Below are 20630 nucleotides of genomic sequence, written 5' to 3'. Positions count from 1 at the left end.
CAAATGAGAGGAGATCTGTGTTGAACTGATTTGGTCTGCTTGTCTTGTTCAGCGATTGGGCGCAAACACTTCAAATGCCTTGGCTGAGAGAAAAGAAGGGCGGAGATTATTAGCATACTAGAGAAACGCCGTATTTTACGGCGTTGTGATGTGCACAAAAGCGCCGTATTTTACGCGCGGTTTGATGTTCAAAACGGCGCTTTTTACGCGCGCTCTTGAAAGGCTCAATTGCGGCGTAAAAAGCGGCGCTTTTTTGCGCATGACGGCGTAAAATACGGCGTTTTTCTAGATTTTACGGCGTTTTTTACGGCGTAATGAAGGTGATACGCGTCTAAATGATGCCGTTTTCTGGCGGGGATGGCTTGCCATAGGAATGCGTTCTTGGCGCGCGCGCTGAAATGCCAGAACGCGTTCTGGGCGCGCGCGCTGAAACGCCGGAACGCGTTCTGGGCGCGCGCGCTGAAACGCCGGAACGCGTTCTGGAAAACCAAAACGCGTTCTGGGCACGCGTGCTGGCGTTTCAGAACGCGTTTAATTGAAGTCGAATTGTGGCACACTCGGCTTGCCATAGGAACGCGTTCTTGGCGCGCGCGCTGCAATGCCAGAACGCGTTCTGGGCGCGCGCGCTGAAACGCCGGAACGCGTTCTGGGCGCGCGCGCTGAAACGCCGGAACGCGTTCTGGAAAACCAAAACGCGTTCTGGGCACGCGTGCTGGCGTTTCAGAACGCGTTTAATTGAAGTCGAATTGTGGCACACTCGGCTTGCCATAGGGCTATACCGCCCCCTCCCTACCGCACCTTTGCGATCCGATCCGTTCCGCACCCTGCAGTGGAAACGCGGCATTTGGCTCGGAGGAGCGAAGAGGACTACTATTCATCAACAGGCCTGCAACAGGTTTTTCTTTTTTCTTATGTTTTCTTTTATATATTATGCCGGCTTAGTTTAGTGATGTTATTATTACCTATAGCCTGTATTGTGATATTGTGATATTGTTTATTGTGATATGGTATCTGTGACATGCACATGCATTTATATTTTGTTCTAAAATAAGTAAACGTTCAACTGCTTACCTTTTTGTTGGCTGCTTACTAATTCAGTGTTGATATTGTGTATGTTCAGTGTTTAATATTTATTAAGGATGCTCTTGTTATATGGTTACCAAATATAGGAAATCAAAACTAGTCTTGTTAAGATTGATAGAAGAACCTAGGGCCCTGCCCTATTTATTATAGGGGTAAAAGGGCTACATTAGCATGAACAATTTGCGCAGCAATCGTACATTTATGTATCTGCTCAAGTACGTCACTTGTGTACGGAATTACAGGGAAATGGATTCAGAGATCGAGACGGTTTGCTGTCGCTTGTCCCCGCAGGAGAGTTGTCATTGGCAGATGCTCTGTCTGGAAGATTAGGGACACAATTATATTTACGTGTAAATGCTTGCAAATAAACATTGTAAATAAATATTATTGTTTTAAAATGTTTCTATATTTTTTAAATAACAGATGTTTGCACACTTCGGTTAGAAAAATATTTATTTTGGATATTTAAAGAAATGCAAGTGACAGTTCTTCATTGCCCAACGTTTACCCATGTCTGGCTTCTCTGCCGGTCAGTCTCCCTTTTCTCTTCTTCTGTTTCTCCGACATTGGGTTTCTCTGTCTCTTTTTAGCCGGATGATCCATGATGAATGTAACAATCCTTTCGCTACCTGTGTTTACATTGAGCCGGTTCCGTGTTTGTGGGTCTGCAGTACCGTAAAGCAATTCGGTGCTTCGCGAGACCCGAGACTCCCGCGAGAGTGGGCGGCGGGTCGCCGGCAGTAACTGCATATTCCCTTTTTCCGCCAAGATGCGCTAGGGGGAGTCGAAATAGCGACCAATCGACCCATAAAGCGTTATAGAACCATCACAATGACTCTTGACCTGTTATATCAAGGTAAAGTAAGCCAAAAAAGTTGTTTGGTTCCCCTTTAATATATTACTACAACAAGTATGTTGATGTGCTTGTTGTGTGATTTCATATTGTGAAGTTTGAGTAAAGTAAATTTGCTCAAACTCACATTAATAATGTAGTGACTGAACTGTGGGCTAATTTGCCTAACCTGGCAAGTGTTGCCAAACCAGTCAAATACCATGAACAAGTAATTGGATACGAGTATTCATATTAAGTTCAGTTCCATAAACCCAAAATAGGCAACATTCAATTCTAGAGCTGCTGATAACCTGACTAAAAAAAGTATAACATAAATTACCTCTTTAAACATATCGCTGTGTGCCCGTTTTGCTTCCTTTCTTTCCCTTCCGCTTCTTTCCCTTCTGCTTCTTTGTCTGTTTCTTTGACTTCTAAGTTCTTCCTCTTCCCACCATCTGAGGAGGAGTCGGAGGAGTTGGTGGAGTCGGAGGAGTCGGGAGACAACAGCTCAGATGAATCTGAGTTGGACTTCTCCATGGCCTCAGGGGATGGTTGGGAATTTTGGCTGGCCTTTCTTGTTACTGTATAAAGGAAACGCAAAGAAACATTGACCACAATAGACAGTTAGTATACCAGGGCGGTTACAGTAAGCAATTATGCCGTTTAGACATGGATTCAGCAAAAGGGGGTGCAGTTCACTATAAGGAAGGTGTCCCAGAGGTTCAGAACACACAGTGTAGGCCTACATATCTATGTTACAAAGTGTATTTACTCTGTAATGGTAAACATTTTGGAAAAAAAATATTATTTACCTACATTCAGATAGTTTACCTTTCAGGAAATCTCTCTCAGCTCTAAGGTCTTTTTCTTTACGATCCATGCTAACGATGCTTTCGGGAAACTGGGCCCAGGTCAAATGACAAGGAAGGGTTTGATTTCTAATGGTGGCCATCGGAGAACGCTTTGGCTTTTGCAACCCGGAAGAACGTATAGTGACATGGTGAATTATCATAGAATATAAAAAATATACGTACTCAGGCCATCTAATTTCAACACTCACTCAACATGTGCGCACACATTATACACTCAATAAGTAAGACGCCAAAAGACAACCTTTTGGAAAGAGGAATACAAATCTGTGACTTTTATAATTCTGTTACAAAACTAACAAGTGAAGATGACGCTGCAGGCGCTCAGAAAACTCATTTTTGAAGGTACTTCAACTAGAAAATCATAAAAGCTAATCAAATACCTTCGGAACAAAAAACTTCTAATGAAAAAAAAAATGCTGCATTGGTCACTAGAAGATGAAACTTCAAAGAAGAATGGCAGGGATCATTACAGCTGGTAATGTATCGTCTTCTTCCTTATAGGCTGATGTCATTTAAGTAGCCTGTAACTATCTGTACATTTTGCCTGCTTGCCTACAAACATAATTGACTAGCAGTTTTGTGTTCCAACATGCATCATTTATAACCCCTGTTCATCAGCTATTATACGGGATGCAAAATGTAGGCTACTGTACAAAGTTCATAGGGATTGATCAACAATAATGGTAGCCTATTTTTTAAGCTGGATCATTAGCCTGTTTACCAATTAATAACTTAACCAATTAAACAATACTGTGAACTTTTTTAAGGATATGCCAGACAGCAGTGCACAGAGGGACCAAGACTGTGAAAACAATTAGGGACAAGTCTTTTTTCAAGAAGTCCAGACTTTCGCTCTTTCAGTGGATGCAGTTCATTTATCGGTAAATAATTTTTTGAGCCATAAATTGTTAAGGGAAATGCATAAATATGTCCTCAGTTGTATAAAGATATATATTGTGTCTATTCTGTACCCAAGTTCGCAGAAGGGATGCAGTGTAATTATTGTACCACTGTGGGGCACTATGCAAGGACGCAGACTTTATGTTAATGAGGGTGTGTTCACATGATGTACATGTTCGGAAAAGCTCAGCAGAGGCTATTTTTTCTAAGACTGCTGAGGAAATGCCAGGTGGGGACAAAGCTCCTGCAGACCTTTTACCACTCTGCTGTTGAAAGTGTACTGGTGTATGGCATTACGGTGTGGTACGCAAACTGCACAGCCAAAGACAGGAAAACCCTGCAGGGGGTTATTAAGACGGCAGGAAAAATCATCGGCTGCCCCCTGCCCTCCCTGGAGAACATTGCCACCTCCCGGGGGCTGAATAGGGCAAAAAGAATTATGAGTGACCCATCACACCCCGGCCATGGCTTCTTCCAACTCCTCCCTTCGGGTAGGAGATACAGGTCCCTTGGGAGCCGGACAAACAGGCTGAGGAATACCTTCTACCCCTGGGCAATTCGTCTACTTAACGCCTGCCCCCCCCCAATGGACATGTGAAATCCTCTACCATATTTATTTATTAGAAAAAAAAGAAGACACTTATATGTTATGACTGCATATTTATATTTATTGTGCCTATTGCTGTTGTTTGTGTTTGTATTTTTGCACTGTTTTATTTTGCACTATGGGTAGTGAGCACCACCCCCAATTTCATTGTACAAGTTTGCACAATGACAATAAAGTATGAATCTGAATGTTCAAGATGTTCAACCTAGTTCTAAGTGAGTAAGTAAGTGGTAATGAGAAAAATAAACCATGCCCAAGGGTTAAAGAGTTCATAGTCTCCGTCCCAACAATTTCTTTCCGGGTGCAACGTATGAGGATGCTCCATCCTTAATGTCAACATAAATAAATTATTGTTCTTTTTCAATTTTTATTTTATTATGTGTTCTATAGATTTGCACAGGGTCTACGTCTCAGACAGGTCGATATGATGACAGACAATGTAGCTGCAAGTAGCGCAACCCTTTCCAAGGTGGCCAAAAAATTGCAGAAGGTCTGTCGAAAGGCTGTTCACCGAATTAGACGACGAAGAGGGCAGCTTCTTGGTTGACGACGGGAATCTGTCGTAATCGATGAGAGCCTTTTACGCCATAAGAGCAACGTGTGTAGGGTTTGAATAAAGGGCTAGCTGTAAATGGTTTTTGGTGCAAGGTGAGTTATTGTTTTTGTGTCTGCAGGTACTTCAAATTTAATCATATTGAAGGTTTGAAGAATCTTCATACAGATTAGCATATTGTTGTACGTGTTTTCTTTATTTGTCACATACATATGAATTGTAGAATGATGACAATTATTTTAATTATGTCAGCAATTTCTAATTGAGTAATGCATTTATAATGCTAGTAATTTAAGAATGAACTACTGCTACCATTGAAATTTTGAAGCATTTAGCCATTTGCTTCAATTAATTGGAAGCTTATCAAAGTGACATTAGTCGCTATTTTAAAAAGGGAAAATAGATAGGATCCTGTGTCTTGAATTGACTTACGTTGAAAACATCTTTGCCTGTAAGTTGTTTACTGTTTATTTTCATGATTTATTGTTTTGCATCATCACAACAGTATGGGAGAGGAAGAATGGGTCGAACTTAGAGAAGACGGAAATGGGTGTTCGGCATGCTTGAGTGCAGCAGCAGGGGAGTCACAGAGCAAAGCCAGTGCTACGCCTTGTAGATAAAAGAGGTCGACAAGACCTTATCCCGCTGATAGCCTACCATGTCAGGATAGGATCATCCATCATAAGCGATGAATGGCGTCCTTATTGTGCCCTGCCTGCACTTGGCTACAATCACATGACTGTGAATCATTCAAGGTGGTATGTAGATCCTCAAACAGTTGCCCACACACAACACATTGAAAGAGCCTGGCGCAGCATTAAAGAGCAAGTTTGGAGACAAAGAGGCAATCAAACTGGGCGTTTATTGTCAGACCATCTTTGTCTCGTTGAGTGGTCTGAATGGCATGGCAGGAAACACAAAGATGGCCCTCTTGGTAGGCTCCTACATGATGTTACTAAGCAGTACAGAGTAGGCTAGAATGGTGACAAGAAAGGAGTAGACTACTTGTTTAATCGTTTTGGTCGCTTATTCAAGTCTTAATCATTTCACACTGGTATTTGTGTCAGCCATCATTTTTGTTTTTTAAATGTTTTTAATTTAGTTTAGTTGTTCTTGATAGTTCTGAAATGAAAAAAATCGTGATTTTTATGTGATTTATTTTAAATGTTGATGTTCAAGTAGATTTTTCACTGAAGTTTTTAAAAGTAAAATTATATTTTTCAAAAGAGCCGTCTTAATCTGTGTTTTTGTGCCTCACCTATAACATCGTATTTACAGTATGTCGTTTTTTAATCCACATTATATCAACCTTGACAACATATAGTACTCATTAACTGTTAAGTGTATATTAAATAACTTATTAACCTTTATAAGCAGTGTTCCCGCTTTAGATCTGTAAATTGCATAATTAACAGTTAAATAAAGGAATTATTAACCTTAAAGATGAACTGAACTGAAATTTGAAGTTTAGTTGATAGTTTACGTAACAGGTGTATTGTCTACCTTCTCATTGGTACAATAACTAAAAATGACTGAACTTGCTAAAAGGGATTCAATTGTACGGTGAAAGTGTTACAGGGCGACGCCATGTTGGATTTCAACAATCAGCTACGTCACAGGCATGGTAACCTACCCCTACTCTGTGGCTCTAGCAGCCATAGCAGGTAATGGGTCAGGCTCTGAGGCTCGCTGAAATGGCTACGGAAAAGCAAACAACCAGGTCTACAGGAGGATCATACATTTCCACAGGCTACCTTTCAATAGGAAACCAGCCCTTAATACATGGCTGGTAGCCTTAAAACTGACCCTAACCCTCCGATAGCCCCCGTCATGAGAGAAGACGACAGCCTTCACGTGGCCTCTCCTGCGAGTAATGAGAAATGGTGCAAGACTAACTCATGAAACGAATGTCGCTGAAGAATCATCGAGCTGGCAGACCAAGGTACAAGTCAAGGTAAAGACCAAGGCAGAGAACGTCTTCCGCAGGACGGGCGGACACCCCTACCATCGAAAACCAAGGTCTGTCAGTGCTCCAACTCAACGTCGAGGGCCTTACCATCGCCAAACTCAAAGTCATCAGGCATCTCGCCGATTCCAATAAAGTGGCTGTAGTCCTCCTGCAAGAGACACACTGGGTTTCTGACAACAACCTCAAGCTGCCTGGGTTCCTCCTCGCTGGGTCAATCCACAGCAAGACGCATGGAATGGCAACCCTTGTCCGGGAAGGATTAAGCTGGACAGCCACCAGCCAATCTCCATCTGGCTGCAACATGGAGTGGCTGGTCACCAAAATCCATGAAACATCTGTCGTGAATGTATATAAGCCCCCACCAACAGCGTTGACTGTATCATCACTTCCACCTGTTCCTGCTCCCGCCATCTATGCAGGTGACTTCAACTGCCAACATACAGATTGGGGTTATAACTACACTTCAGAGGATGGCGAAGCGCTGAGTGAGTTGGCTTCTAACATTGAAGCACTGCTGCTCTTCCACGCAAAACAGCCTCCAAGCTTCTTTTCTGCACGCTGGAACTCGTATACCAACCCAGACCTGGCCTTCGCCATATGCCGTGGTAACGACCTGAAACCGGAGAGACGTGTCTTGGACAGGTTCCCTCGTTCACACCACCAGCCATCCATCATCACAGTACCATCGCTAGCACAGCCGGCAGCTGGAAAACGGAAAATGGAATTTTAGGAAGGCGAACTGGCGGTTGTCTATGGCAGAAACGGAAAGAAGAACTGCTGGGCTACCAGAACCAGAAGCAGCTGATGTGGACGCTGCATACGCCGCCTACTGTGAAGTCCTTCTGAGGGCAGCAAAGCACAACATCCCGCGCGGCTACAACAAGAACTACATTCCGGGCTGGGATGAGGAGTGCAGCTGCCTGCTGCGCCAACACCAGCAGGCGAGCTCCATGGAAGAAATGGACGCAACAGCAACAACATTACTGCAGAAGCTGGAAGACACCCGAAGGGCCAGGTGGACTAAAGTAGTGGAATCTATCGACTTCACCCACTCTAGCCGGAAGGCGTGGCAGACCATCAACCTGCTTTCAGGGAGAAAGACAACACCCCGCAGGTGTCCAGTGACAGCAGATGCCATTAGGGATGGGAATCGAGAACCGGTTCTTGTTCAGAACCGGTGCCGAGTCAACAAATTCCTTGGAATCATTAGCACGCCTGCTTAACGATTCAGCTTATCGGTTCCGGTCGCGGCAAATGCGTCATGACGTCACACACACGCTGCTTTGTTTTGGTTCAGAACGCAGCAAAGATGGCGCCGCCGAGGAAGAAGCGCATTGTGTGTTCACACCAAACGCGACGGGGCGACAAGATCCCATACAAAGTGAACGTAGAGACGCGTATCGGGCGAATTTTTCCTGAGAGAAAACCTGCGACAAGTTTTTGTCGTGATGACAGCCAATCAGCGTTCAACAGCGTGACAACTGAGTGACATGTAACAGCCAATCAGCATTCATCTGTCAAACTCAGTGCAGTCCGGGGTGAACGGCAGCATGGAGGAGAAAGTGATTGTTGCCATTTGCGACTCCCGGAGCTCTATATATGTATAATAGTATATAATATAATATAATTGTAGATATGATATCACGGCCAACAGCTCTGTGCGCCTCCGGATGGCCGTAGCGTGGGGAGCTCTCATAGGGATTGGGCTTCTCAGGGTTTGTTTACCGGCGTTGCTATGGTTTCCGGTCTTGTGTGTTCCAACGGTTTATTAGGTAGGCCCATCTAATAAATCTCTGTCTAATCAATACTTCATTTTGTTTATGTCAGTTACATTTTGTCACAAGTTGAATGCAAATGAGCACTGTTAGCATTCCAAAAGGCACAAGCTCTTACTTGACTGTCTTCAGTCTGTGTTTTTAGTTTTATGGCACATAATGATGGCATTTGGGCTTAAAAAGCCAAACATATATTTTTTTGTCTCGACCAATTGATTTGAAAATCTACAATTTCCTAATACTAGCCGCACTACTGATCAGATATTAAAGAGATTTAATACAAGCAAACACATTTGTACTTATTTTCTCACCCAATGAGAATCGTTAAGAGAATCGATAAGGAATCGGATCGATAAGCAGAATCGGAATCGTGAAATTCGTATCAATTCCCATCCCTAGATGCCATTGCCTCCCAGCTCCTGAAAAATGGCCGCTTCCCAGATGCAGAAAAAAACTTCACATGACTGACCTCGTGGGAGTTATCGTCTCTCTCCAGGTCAGCCAGCGCCGATGCCAACCTCTCAGAAGACTTCACAGTGGCCGAACTAAGTGCAGTGATCAACAAACTGAAGCCGGGCAAGTCACCAGGCGAAGACAATATACACCCAGAGTTTTTCATACACCAAAGTGAAAGAACATCTCGCTGGCTATGCTCATTCTTCTCAGCATGCTTCCAGAGGTCCAAGCTACCAAGGTCCTGACGCCGTGTTTCCGTCATAGCCTTGCCAAAACCGAACAAACATGCCGAAGACCCAAAGTCCCACAGGCCCATCTCTCTGCTCTGTGTCCCATATAAGATCCTGGAGAGGCTGATTCACAGCCGCATCGAGCCAATTGTGGACCCACAACTCTCACAGGAACAAGCTGGCTTCCGTCGAGGCAGGTCAACAGTGGATCAGTTAATGCTACTCACTCAGGACATCGAAGACAGCTTTCAGTATAACGAGAAAGCTGGGGTAGTATTCCTGGACCTGACAGCCGCCTATGACACTGTGTGGCACCGTGGACTCCATCTGAAACTGTTGAGGACAATCCCGGACCGGCACATGGTGAGGTTCATCATGGAGATGCTATCGAACCGCTGCTTCACTCTACGGACCAGCGATGGTCAGACCAGCAGGCTTCGTAGGCTGAAGAACGGTGTTCCGCAAGGCTCCGTCCTCTCACCAATCTAATTCAACATCTACATTCACAACCTGCCGGATACAACATCTGCCAAGTACGGCTATGCGGACGATTTTGTCATCATGTTTCGACGCCCAACATGGAAGGCGATGGAAGATGGTCTCAACCGAGACATGGGCATCTTGGCAGATTACCTCCATAAGTGGCACCTTCAGCTCAGCATGGGCAAGACAGTGTCTGCAGCATACAACCTCAACAATCGGGAAGCAAGAAGGGAACTGGCCGTGCATGTTGGAATCGCCTACAGTTCCAGCAAGCCCCCAAGGACCTCGGTGTACGCGTGGACCGGTCCCTGTCCTATAAGCAACACCTGGATGAAGTGAAGGCCAAGATAACAGCAAGAGTCTCTCTCATTCGCCGCCTGGCGGGTTCGACTTGGGGAGCTTCCCCCCAGACCCTACGCATATCCACGCAAGCCCTTGTCCTACCCGTAGCCGAATATTGTGCCCCTGCCTGGAGCAGAAGTCCACACGTGAAAAAGGTAGATACGGCCATCAACAGCGCCCTCCGGATAGTAACTGGTGGCCTGAAACCCATCCCTGTGTCCCACCTGCCAGTCCTTGCTGGAATTGCCCCGGCCAGTCTCCGACGGGATGCAGCTACCCTTATCCTGGCAAGAAAAGCCCAGAAGTACGACTGGCACATCCTGCACAAAGCCACAATTACATGGGCACCACCAGGTAGGCTCAAGTCTCGCCATCCCTACAACAAGGCAGTACATTAGATGCTACAGTCTATCCCTGATGAGTTGTCCAGAGATGCCTGGCTGGCAGCATCCTGGAAACGGACGTGGGAGACGGCTGGGCCCTCCCGCATCCAACGATACATCAGGGACCCAGGAGGCGGTGTAAAAGGAGACCTGCCACGCCACCTGTGGAGCTCGCTGAACCGTCTACGTACTGGGATCGGCCGCTTCAAGTCATCTCTGAAGAAGTGGGGCCTATCGGACAGTGCGGCATGCGAGGGTGGCGAACCTGAACAGACTGCCGAGCACATAATCACCGGCTGCCCCCTATACAGCCCACTCTCAGAAGCTGGCCTATTTGACTTAGGACCAGAGACCATCAGGTCCTAAGGTACATAGACATCTGGCCATCTGATGATACACGAAAGAAGAAGAAGCCCCTGTCATGTCAATCTCCACAAGCTAGCAATCTGACCATAAAGTGTATAAATGATTACTCCGACGACATCACAGATCTGTTTCCAAGCTGCTAATTAAACCACGGCGGGTCTGTAAACAGAAGTTCCACAAATGTCCCTTTCTACTCACCCTGATGTTCGCCGACTAGCTGATTGCTGATGCAGAGGGAGTTTAACTCGAAGAAGTAGTTTCATAGTAAGATGTATATGTGCAATATCCATCTGTGCAATATCCACCAACATCCAACAGAAAGTAAACCTCCAACATCCACCTAAAGGTAAACGTGACACTCCTGAATCCGCCTCGCATCTATGCTCATCCGCGGGTGTATCTCCCAAAGTGCATCTAACATGTCTTTCAGGTCCCGTCCACCGGAGCCGATTTTTTGGTGAAACCATGTTTTTAATAACCATGTTATTAGGCAGATAATAAACCATGTTCTTTAATATGTCCATGGTCCCAGGGTGGTTTCAAATAAAACCGGACCCATGCGGTTTCATGTTAGGATTCGTGTGGACGCCTGAAGCGACGTTAGAGTTGCGTTGAAAGTTACAGGGTTTTTTTTGTATTATTTTTGTAGCTTTAAATACAGCCCCTTTGGTCAATTTATTTACTAACTGTACATTAGAAAGTATTTCTACTCAATCTAAAAGGTTAAACAACTACTATCTCCTCCTCGACTTGAATAATTTCATACAGCTTGCAGGCTGGATGTGCGCAGGCTTGATGCGCTCCACTTTTCTTTGTGGAGAACCAGCGCCTTGAATATGTAGGTACTACAGCATAAATACAACTCATTGCATTTCCGCAATGAGTCCGTCTTTACAGAGATATTCCTGAAACGCATCAAAGGAAAACTGAGGGGGAAAGATCGTTTTCGCCTTGTTATTTGGTTTCTATTTATGGGGCGCTCCAGTGTCTCCTCTCGGATGTCCCTTAGAGAGAGCATGGCCACTTACAAAACCTCTCTCTCGCCACACAGCATCCGAAATGCCCTATGCATGGTTATGCAACCTAATCCCACCATTAGATGGTCAAGGTTGACCGGGACCTCTCGTTAGCAGACGATTCAATGGCAGTGTCCATGCTCCGGCAGCACCCACACGCACACCAGTCCCACCCACACGATCCGAAGGTGGAGCTGGAGCCTGAAATTGATCCCCCTCCACCGGGTGGCAGTCGGGCACTACAGGCATGTCCCTCACAGGCTCAAACGCGTAACCAGCCATATTAAAATCACTATTTTCCGCCGTGGAGTGTAGAAGATGTTCGCGTGTCTGCAGCAACGACCAAGTCCTACCATGCCAGTGACGATATTGGCGCTCTAATACTAAAATACGCATTTTCTTTTGTTGCTAAAAAAAGTTATATATTGATTTAAAAATAAAATTGGTGTCATTTTTTTTTTTATGGTTATAACTATCACGTTATCGATGTTGATTATTTCAGTTCAGTTCATCTTTAATAAGAAGTGCTCCCGCTTTAGATCCCGTACCTGCAAAATGCATAATTAACAGTTAAATAAGGGACTTATTAACCAACAAAAGCATTGTTCCATAGAGCTGATTTACTGCTAATAAATGAATAATTTGTTTTTAACTTTCTTAACTTTTAATACTTTTGTTCGTTCTAGTTTGTTTCACTTCTAACCCGGTGAAGTCCTACCCTCTCTAACGAGGCTGCTTTTGAGGGTTTAAGTGCTTTTTTAGTGATTGTTTTTTATGCCGCAGCAACAAGCTGCCTTTGTTTACTCCAGGGAACAGCTGTTTGCACTAATGCCGACCGGCATAGTGGACAGACCAGCTGATATCCCACTGGCCCTGCAGAGGAGCACCTTCAGCAGGAGATTCCTCTCACCCAGATGCACCACAGAGCGCCACAGGAAATCTTTCCTGCCTGTGGCCATTAAAATTTACAACGCCTCCCTTAGAATGTCATACACCGTCCCTCTCTGTAATCTCTGACCTCAAACAAGGACTATAATTCTTGCACCTTTTGCACAATACTGTACAATTCTTTTTGTACAGTGCTGTCTTTTGTGTATGTATGTATGTATGTATATATATGTATATGTGTATATGTATATATATATATGTATGTGTATATATGGTGTTGTATATATATTTATATTGTCCTTAAATTTTTTATTTGTATATTTTGTTTTTCTTAGTTTGTATTTTTTATCTTTTGTGTATGTATGTGTATTTATGTTGTATGTATATATATATATGTGTGTGTGTGTATGTATATGTATATATATGGATAAGGATATATATATGTTATATTTTATATTTTATTCTTAATATTTATTTATTTATTTATTTGTGTATGTATATCTGGAGTTCGTGACAAAAATAATTTCCCTCTGGGATTATTAAAGTATTTATCTATCTATAATAAAGCCGTTTTAACCTTCATGAAGCAACAAATAATGCTAAGCAAAGGTTTAACAATGACATAATAGGTGCATTAGTAAGACTCAATAAATGGGTTTGTAATGCGTTTATTAACAACTAAATGAAACTCATAAGATTATTAATTATTAATGTTATTAAGCAATAAATAAATAGTTAACAAGTTTCTTATAAGTGCTTATAAAAGTCTTATAATCTCAAAATAAACAGGGTTATTATGCTATTATTGACCCTTATAGATAGTCTTATTAACCCCAATTAGAGTTAATAAGCATATAATAAGGTCTTACTACCTACTAGCATTCTGCATACTTCTGTACAGGAGGTTTCAAAGTCCATGTGTGTGTGTGTGTGTGTGTGTGTGTGTGTGTGTGTGTGTGTGTTAAATATGTTTAACCAAACCATCCAAGCTTAATAAAACAATGTAAACTTGAAAGTAGGGATGTCCGATATTGGCTTTTTTGCCGATATCCGATATGCGATATTGTCCAACTCTAAATTTTCGATTCCGATATCAGCCGATACCGATGTCGATATTTGGGTTATTTTTCCTCAAACCTAATTTAGGTAACATTACATATCTCCTGTTGTGGAATTAACACAACATGCTTAATGTTATTGTGATGCCCCACTGGATGCATTCTTGAATGCAACAAGGCTTTCCAAATGTTAACATTGTCTGTGCAAAATAAGAAAAATACTTCAACTTAATTTAAGGGAAAAGTGCCATGTTTATTTTATTTTTTTTAATGGTCTCAGACAACAGTTTGGATTACACCCTCCCTGAGATAATCTTGACAATGCCCACAACAAATAGGGCAAACTAGACTTCACAAATGATAAAACATTGTACCTGAACAACTATGTGCAACATAGCAGTATGTTTCTTTAACTAAAACTCAATAACCTTAATTGAATAAATGCACAAATATGAGTCAATTACAATGTGCACTGTACTGCACAATTTTGAAAACATTTATTTGAGCTATAAATAAAAATAAAAAAATATACATATTTTATCGGTTTTAAGGCAAAAAATATCCGATACCGATATTGACCGATATTACATTTTTATGCTAATATCGGGCCGATAATATCGGTGGGCCGATAATATCGGACATCTCTACTTGAAAGTACTAGTGGTTCCAAATGCTATCACCAAAGTCACTACAGCTACAACTACCTCTCCAATGTATCTCTTCAAACTCATCTCTTGTTCTCCTTATGTCGTTAAACACTTTATATTGCTGTCAAAAAGCCCTCTACCCATAAAGTTTGATTGATATGATTTTCACATAAACATATTTTGAGGAGAAACACACACACACACACAAACAAACACACAGACACACACACACACACACACATACACATACATACACGGCGTAAAGGATCTTTTAGGAACCAAATCAAACCCTGACCCCAATCTGCAGCCCCCTGCCCCAGGCTGCAGTCAGGCTACGGCAGCAGCAGCAGCATCTGCTGGGTATTGCTTTTGGGGTGTGTTTTAATCTGAGCAGGGTGGGAGGCTAAGATGATCTGTGTCTATATCCTCTACAAACGGGTGGGAAGTGTATGTGTGTGTGTGTGTGTGTGTGTGTGTGTGTGTGTGTGTGTGTGTGTGTGTGTGTGTGTGTGTGTGTGTGTGTGTGTGTGTGTGTGTGTGTGTGTGCGTGAGGCTCTAAGCTAGTTTTAGGGGCATCAGAGGGCCGCGTCAGAGGAGAGTCTCAAAATGGCTTCTTATATCTCTGTTGCCTTTTTTGCCTCAAGCACAGACAGAGAGAGAGAGATAGAGAGAGAAAGAGAGAGAGAGAGAGAGAGAGAGAGAGAGAGAGAGAGAGAGAGAGAGAGAGAGAGAGTTTTAAAGGTGGCAACTGTTTCAGTGGGAAGAATTTGCTCTGGCCCTCGTTTTAAACAAAATTCCCGTTCTCTTTCAATTTAATTTAAGTGGCAGGAAAAAAATATATTTTTATATATAATATAATATAACGCAAGTCCACCATTTTATAGTGAAAGATTAAGAGCCTGCACACACAAACACAAACGCACCAACACAGACATACATATTAGCGCACCCACGCACACATGCAACCATACAAACACACAGACACACTGATATACGGACAGACAGACACACAGAGACACAACAACACAGACACGCATATACACAGGCACACTGACACGCAACCACACAGACACACACGCAACCACACAGACACACACGCAACCACACAGACGCACACACACGCAACCGTACAGACACACACACACAGATGCAACCGTACAGACACACAGACACACACAATGTCATGATCCGCTCCTGGCTTTCCATCCTACTGCCAGCTCTGCCAGTACTTTTCCTGATCACCTGGTCTGTGCTGTTCTTGGGTCCAACCTCACACCCATTACAGTACAATCTGGGCAAAGATGGACCCAGCTCAGATTGAAGACCGGATATCTTGGATGGAGGACATGTTAAATCAGCTGGTTGCTGCTTCTACGGCTGCCTTAGCAGAAGTCGGTGCTCCTCTCCCTTCCCTCCGTGAGCCTGATGTGGTAGCACCTGAGCGTTATGAGGGAGATCATGTCACCTGTAATGCCTTTCTCTGCAACTGCTACATCATCTTTTCTCTGCAGCTGCTCACCTTTTCCTCAGAGGAAGCCAGGGTAGCTTATACTATTAACTATCTCACTGGGCGGGCGCGTCTTTGGGGCACAGCTGAGTGGCAGAGGGGGACCCCATGCCTGCCACTTTTTCCAGTCCTTTGCCAACGAGCTCAGGAGGGTCTTTGGTACTGGACCTCTGGGGGCCGAAGCCCGACGAGAGTCACAGACTATGCCATAGACTTCCGCACCAAGGCCCCCATGTGTGACTGGAACCCGGCCGCTCTCCGTGATGTCTTTATGCGGGGGCTGGCTGGGTACATTAAGGATGAAGTCGTAGCTTATCAACTGCCGTCTACGCTAGAGGGTCTGATTGAGCTGGCCTGGGCATCCAGGCTCGCAGGAGGGAGAGACACTCAGAGTTCCAGTCACGTTCTTCCCTGCCACACAGTTCCCCTCACTCCAAGTCTCCAGTAACTCCTGCTTCCTCCTCGTTTGCCTCAACCGCTCCTGTAAGTGTGGAAGATCCTGAGCCTATGCAGCTGGGTCGCACCCGCCTCTCACCTGAAGAGAGCGAGAGAAGGCCGAGTCTTTGAATGTACTGCGGCCAGCCAGGACACTTTGTCAGCCGGTGTCCAGTAAAAGCCAGAGCTTACCAGTGAACAGAGGCATACTGGTGAGCTCCGTCGTCGCACCTGACTCTCCTAAAAGACCCAGCCTCTCTGGTGAGTTCCTGCTGCCTTCTTGCTCCCACTCAATTGCCATCCTCGTCGATTCAGAGGCCGACTAGAGCATTATGAACCAGGCCCTCACTCTCCGGCTTGGACTCTGCCCAGAGAAACTTTCATTGCCCATCTTCTGCTCCATGTGCTGGGGAGGGTTACATCACAAACCAACCCTGTGCGCATGCTCCTGCGGGGGGGCCACAGTAGGGCTTTGACTTTTGCCCAAAAATCATATTCAAAGTTTGTTTGTTTATTAATATTAATATTCGAATATATTCGAATATTTATTAATAATATTTTGACCATTAAATGCCTTCAGTAAGACCTGGATTGGGCTTCATGAGGTTTGTTTACCGCGTGGCCATGGTTACCGGTCTTGTGTGTTCCAACGGTTGATTAGGTTTCTAATAAATCGCTGTCTAATCAATACTTCATTCACTGCCTCTTCCCTGGTCATTACAATATTATGTATAGACTGCGTTGGGTTCTCCGACGTCTCTCCCTCTTGGCCTGCCCATAACAGGTTTCAATATTAAGGGCTGCCTAATATTCGTTCAAATTTTGATTTATTTTATGATATTCGAATTATATTCGAATAACTAGGTTCGGAGTCAAAGCCCTAGGCCACAGTGAGACCATCCAGTTCCTGCTCCTGTCTACACCAAGCCAGCCTGTCATCCTGGGGTACCCCTGGCTTTGCAGGCACAACCCCAACATTGATTGGACTAACTGTTCTGTCCGGGAGTGGGGAGAGACCTGCCAGCGGACCTGCGTCAGGACACCATCGCTGTCGCCTGCTTCTCCTGTTCCTGCTCCAGCCTCAGATATCACCGTGTTCCAGCAGTTTATCATGACCTGAAAGACGTGTTCAACAAAGCTAAGGCTAACTCCCTGCCACCTCACCGCCCCTATGACTGTGCCATAGACCTACTCCCGGGCACTTCGCCTCCCAAAGGACGCTCTCTCTCTGCCCCTGAGAGAGAGGCCATGGAGGAGTACATACAAGACTCCTTAGCGGCAGGGACCATCTGTCCTTCCTCTTCACCTGCTGGTGCAGGGTTTTTCTTTGTGGATAAGAAGGACAAGTCTCTGCGGCCCTGTGTAGACTATCGATGCCCTTTGGTTTGACCAACGCCCCAGCTGTCTTCCAAGCTTTGATCAACGACCTGCTCCGGGATATGCTGAACAAGTTTGTCTTCATCTACTTGGATGATATCCTGACTTTTTCTCGTAACCAGGAGGAGCATGTTACTCACATCAGATCTGTCCTCCGCATCCTCCTGGACAGTTCCCTGTATGTCAAGGCAGAGAAATGTGCATTTCATGAAACCTCAGTCTCCTTCCTAGGATACATCATTGCCAAAGACTGCTTGCTGATGGATCCAGCTAAGGTCTCAGCAGTGACCTCCTGGCCAGTCCCGGAGACACGCAAGCAACTGCAGTATTTCCTGGGGTTTGCCAATTTCTACCTGCGTTTCATCAGAGGTTTCAGCTCCATTGCCTCTCCCCTCTCGGCCCTCCCCTCAACCAAGACATCCTTCCTGCCTTGGAGGCCGCGATGAAACTGGCCTTGGAGGGGTGGCGCCACTGGCTAGAGGGAGCCACGGTGCCATTCATTGTGTGGACTGATCATCGCAACCTGGAATATATTCGATCTGCCAAGAGACTGAATTCCAGACAGGCCCGCTGGTCACTGTTCTTTGACAGGTTCAACTTCACACTGTCCTATCGACCCGGGTCTCGTAACATTAAACCAGATGCACTTTCCCGGCAGTTTCCTGAGTGTCCTGATGAAACTGTTGAGCCCTCCACCATCGTCCCGGCCTCCTGTGTCGTTGCCTCTGTCAATTGGGAGATAGAGGAGTGGGTGCGGGCTGCCACTGAGCACCAGCCTGGTCCTAGTTCCTGTCCCCCTGATCGCTTGTTTGTTCCGGCTCACCTCCGCTCTGATGTGCTCCAGTGGGGGCATGCTTCCCGGCTCACCTGCCACCCTGGCATTCAGCGGACCTGAGACTTCCTGCAGCAGCGCTTCTGGTGGTCATAAATGGAGGAGGATGTCCGAGGCTATGTCAACGCCAGTCCTGTGTGCAACCAGAATAAGACCTCTCGTCATCCACCAGCCGGCTTCCTGCACCCGTTGCCTGCTCCTAAACGCCCATGGTCACACATCTCCCTGGACTTTGTAACTGGCCTACCTACATCCAAAGACCACACTGCCATCCTCACAGTTGTCGACCGTTTTAGCAAGATGGTCCACTTCATTCCCCTTTCCAAGCTTCCCTCTGCCAAAGAGATAGCTGAACTGGTTCTCCAGTACATCTTTCGTCTGCATGGACTGCCCACTGACATTGTCTCTGACCGAGGGGCCCCAGTTCAAATCTATGTTCTGGAAGGAGTTTTGCAGTCTAATTGGGGCCTCCGTCAGTCTGTCTTCTGGCTTTCACCCCCAGTCCAATGTGCAGACTGAATGAACCAGGACCTGGAGACCACCCTTCGCTGCTTGATCAACCCTGCTTCCTGGTCTTAACAACTGATCTGGGTAGAAAATGCCCACAACATCCTCACCTGCTCTACCACTGGACTTCCACCCTTCCAGTGCGCCTATGGGTATCAGCCCCCAATATTTGCCAACCAAGAGAGGGAGGCTGCCTGCCCATCGGCACAAGCCTTCGTTCGGCGTTGCCGGCATACCTGGGACCAGGCACGTACTGCACTCCTCAAGTCTGTTGACCGCTACGCTGCCACCGCCAACAAGCACCGCACGCCTGCTCCTGCCTACCAGGTTGGCCAGAGGGTCTGGCTCTCCACCCGTGACCTGCCCCTAGAGGTGGAGAGCCGCAAGCTGGCTCCCAGGTTTGTGGGGCCCATTCCAATCGCTCGCAACATCAACCCAGAGGCAGTACATCTTCAGCTTCCCCGGTCCATGAGGATCCACCTGACGTTCCATGTCTCCAGGCTCAAGCCGGTCCAAGAGAGTCCTCTGGTTCCTCCAATGCCGCCTCCTCAGCTCGTTGATGGCAGTCCTGTGTACGCTGTCAGGCGCCTCCTTCGCTCTCGCCGCCGTGGACGTGGGATGCAGTGTCTTGTGGATTGGGAGGGGTACGGTCCAGAGGAGCGCTCCTGGGTGCCGGCTCGGTTCATTGTGGACCCTTCAGACTTTCACCGTCTGTATCCTGACCAGCCTGCCTCGTCCTCACTTCCGCCCTCTAAGGGCCCATCTGCTGATGGACCTTCTGATCCTCTGATGAGGGGGGGCACCGATGTGGCTGCCTCTTCCTGCTCATCTTCCTCTTCTGCTGTGGAGGACGTGGACTCTGCTGCCTCTGAGGAATTTTAGACCTCCTCCGTGCGCCCTCCCCCATCCCAGCTCAGGCTGGGACGTCGGGGGCCGTCCCTTGCCGGGGGGGGTACTGTCATGATCCGCTCCTGGCTTTCCATCCTTCTGCCAGCTCTGTACTGTCATGATCTGCTCCTGGGTTTCCATCCTGCTGCCAGCTCAGCAAGTACTTTTCCTGATCACCTGCCTGCCACTCCCAGCTCATCAGTGCAACCATCTTCACTGTGTTCCCTCACCTGATTTAAACCCACTCTTTCCAGCTAGTCTCTGCCAGATTGTCTTTAGCAGCATGCAAAGCTCTGTAGTATTATTTCCCGGATTGCTTCCTTGGTTTTGACCCTGCTTGTCCCTGACCCGTCCTCGTCGTCCCTTCCATGGTAACCTGAACTGCCTTCTGTCCCGGACCCCTCTGCCTGCTATTACCCTGTTTGGACAATAAAGTGTTGAACTGTTCCAATGCACACAACCACACCGACACAGAAAAACAGACACACAGAGAGAAACAGTTACACAGACACAAAGACACACAGACACCAGCATAAATTTCCCCTCTACCATTGGAGAGGACAGCCTGTGATGAGGAGGGAACGTGGGCTCAAACCTGAACCAGCTGGGAAAGACTTTATTTAA

The 20630-nt window shown here is 45.8% G+C and overlaps 1 protein-coding gene and 1 long non-coding RNA gene across 2 annotated transcripts in view; both read right to left on the bottom strand.

The window, feature by feature from the left end:
• The window catches only part of LOC132473517 (uncharacterized), a 241247-nt gene that overhangs the window by 112963 nt on the left and 107654 nt on the right, over nt 1-20630 (bottom strand). The window lies entirely within an intron of this gene.
• The window catches only part of LOC132473529 (uncharacterized), a 34294-nt gene that overhangs the window by 12012 nt on the left and 1652 nt on the right, over nt 1-20630 (bottom strand). The window contains exon 2 of the long non-coding RNA XR_009529437.1: nt 2256-2496. This is a non-coding gene — a long non-coding RNA (uncharacterized LOC132473529). The remainder of the gene's footprint in view (nt 1-2255; nt 2497-20630) is intronic.

Source organism: Gadus macrocephalus, chromosome 15, assembly GCF_031168955.1.
Source record: "Gadus macrocephalus chromosome 15, ASM3116895v1".
NCBI lineage: Eukaryota > Metazoa > Chordata > Actinopteri > Gadiformes > Gadidae > Gadus > Gadus macrocephalus.
Note: the sequence above shows the minus strand (reverse complement) of the source record. Positions and strands in the feature narration are given on the sequence as shown.